The sequence below is a fragment of the Phacochoerus africanus genome, chromosome 6 (genome assembly GCF_016906955.1).
Source record: "Phacochoerus africanus isolate WHEZ1 chromosome 6, ROS_Pafr_v1, whole genome shotgun sequence".
In the NCBI taxonomy this organism is placed as follows: domain Eukaryota; kingdom Metazoa; phylum Chordata; class Mammalia; order Artiodactyla; family Suidae; genus Phacochoerus; species Phacochoerus africanus.
In genome coordinates this window covers 57,920,709-57,923,712 of record NC_062549.1, presented here as the reverse complement: position 1 = coordinate 57,923,712, position 3,004 = coordinate 57,920,709, and positions in this window count along the sequence as shown.

Genomic DNA, 3,004 nt, shown 5'->3' with positions numbered 1-3,004 from the left:
AGTTTGAGATTTCTTAGACAATCCAGATGATGAAAAGATCAGCTATATAAGTCTATCAAAGGTTGTGTTATTGAGAGTGTCTGTTTACAAGAGGGTACATCTTTTTGGTGTCTTAGTTTGAAGCAGTGAGTGGGTAATTAGAGCCCCTATTTTTGAGTTCCTATTCTCTGATTCTTCCTTTTTTTTTTTTAACTTTTGTAGCAACCTCTTCTTGATTTGTGGCTGCAATACTTTCTTGTATGTTGTGAGACAGAAAGAGAGATTTTAAATGTCCATTTTTTAACCTGAATTATTTCCACTTATTTAAGTCTTTGTCTTTTTTTTTTTCTTGGTTTTGTTCACTATGTCTCTTGCTAAAAGTAGAGCAGAGTCTTCTTATTTCTTGGGGGGTGGGGGGGGGGAGTTTGTATAAATCTGTCTACCAACACCAGGGTGGAAGGGAGGGATCTGAATATCTACTCTTAAGCATGTTGGTTTCTTCTTAGCTTCCTTTATCTCTTCTCTTTACCACAGTCTTTCCTTCTACTTTGCTTACTATTCCAAAGTTCAATGCCTCAGGTCCCAGTTCCCAAGAAAATAATCTTCAGACTCCTCTGAGAGGCTGGGAAGGTGGGTGGAAATGGTAGTAGTCTGTCTGTGTTGGGTAGAGTTATAGGACTGGAATCAAACTAAGTTGATACTTAGACCCTTGTCTCCAGTGTCTCATTGTTAGCCACACTTTGTATCCCTGCTTTCCATACATAGAATCTGATAAAAGGATTTTTGCTAAGGAGAACCCAGTCTCTTTTAAATTGATATAACTTTTTGCATCTGTCAACCTCTTCTTCTCATTGTCTTTATGGAATGTTACAGTTTTTTATTCCTTTAATTTTGAGGATGTTTCTCGACACAGCAGAAATAAATGCCCATTTCAATCTGCTTAAGTTTAAAAAGCAGATGAAATTGGATTTTTAAAATGTTTTCTATGAATCCCATCTATTGTCATTTTTTCTCCAGCCACCCTTATGCTTATTCTTAGGTCTGTATTTCCAATCCAAATCCCATTTCTCTACTATTACCTTTACCACTACAAATAATAATAAAATCAACATTTATACAACACTTACTAAATGCCAACGATTGTTTTAAGTACCTGACATATATTAACTCATCAGTTGTCTATTGCAATAATAATGCTGTGTGACGAACCACTCAAAATCTTAAAAACGTAAAACCATTTACAATTGCCATGTCTTATTTTTCACAAGTCACTGTTTCTGCTGATCTAGGCTAAGCTCAAAAAACCCCAGCTTTGCTCATTTCGTTATCTGTAGTCCACTTTCAAATTAAATGGGAATTGTGGGCAAAGGATGACCTCAGGTAGGAAAACCTGGCTAAGCTCAAGAGAACCCAGCTTTGCTCACTCGTTTATCTGCAGTCCACTTTCAAATTAAATGGGAATTGTGGGCCTGGGATGGCCTCAGATAGGACAACCTGGCTCCACACCAAGATTCCAAGAAAGAAAGAGTGGAGGCATGTAATGCTTCTTGAAACCTAAGTTTACACTGCACACAATCACTTTCTAATATTGTATTGGACAAAACAAATCAAAGCACTAGTTCAGGTTCAAAAGGTGGGAAATGGACACTGCTTCTTAATGAAAAGAACTACAAAGTCAAAGTGCTAAGTGTATGGCTCCAGCAAAGAACGGAAACTATTCATGCAACTTTTCCCACAAATAAGCATTATTGTTATCCTCGTGTTAGAAGAAACTGAAATATGGAGAGGTAAGTTCCTGGAGTGAGTAGATGATGGCACCAGTTTTTGAATTTGGGCTGTCTGGCTTCAGGCTATGCCCTTAAATCCTACAATTTCTTTCTCTCAAGTGGTCTATTGAATCAGTTGAAGAAATGATAAAGAGAGGACACAGACTTCAAAGGGGTTTTGAAGTAAGTCTTCAGAGAAAAAGAATGAACAAGCCACAGAGAAGATGCAAGAAACTGATACTAAGAATCCTCCTCCCTTTGTGAAGTCAGAAAAAGCTTTGCATATATATAGTCTATGGGTTTTGGAAAGAGAGGAGTCACATTGTTGAAAATAGCTGGCTTACTGGAGTCTAGCTTGTTAGAACGGATCTCATTGTATCACTGGGAGGAGGGCACAGGGTCCAAAAAAAGTCACAAGGATTAATTAAGATCTTGATGTTATGCATAGTTGGGGACTGGGTTTTGTAACTTCTTATTCCAGCTGCGAAATTAACTTTAAATTTTGTAGTTTGCTTAATTAAATTAGTTTATAATACTAGTTTTTGTATGAAATTGACATGAGGATATGATCTCCCCCTCCTGAGTTAAGAAAACAGCCTCAAATGTGTTAGGTAGTAGACAGTCTTGATTTTTAATTGATACTTTTATTAGTTCCTGCAATAGTGTCTTCCTTGCTCCAGTTTTTCCACCTCCATTTTTTTTTTTTTTTACAGCAGCCAGAGTAATTTTTCAAAATGCATATTTTATCATAGCACTTTCTGCTTAAAAATCATCAGTAATTTCTAATTATCTTCAGAGTGAAGCCTAAATTCTATAAGGTCCTTTATAGGATGACCTCTCTTTACCTCCCAACTTCTTTCTTTCTTTTTTTTTTTTTTGTCTTTTTGCTATTTCTTGGGCCGCTCCCGCGGCATATGGAGGTTCCCAGGCTAGGGGTTGAATCGGAGCTGTAGCCACCAGCCTACGCCAGAGCCACAGCAACGCAGGATCCGAGCCGCGTCTGCAACCTACACCACAGCTCACGGCAACGCCGGATCCTTAACCCACTGAGCAAGGGCAGGGACCAAACCCGCAACCTCATGGTTCCTAGTCGGATTCGTTAACCACTGTGCCACGACGGGAACTCCCCAACTTATTTCTTATTCTTCTTTCTCTTCCAGCTAAAACTCTGCAGAATTCCAAATATGTCATACAGTTTCATGTCTCATTCCCTTGCTCACACTGCTTTTTTTGACAAGAAATATCTTGATCAACACAGG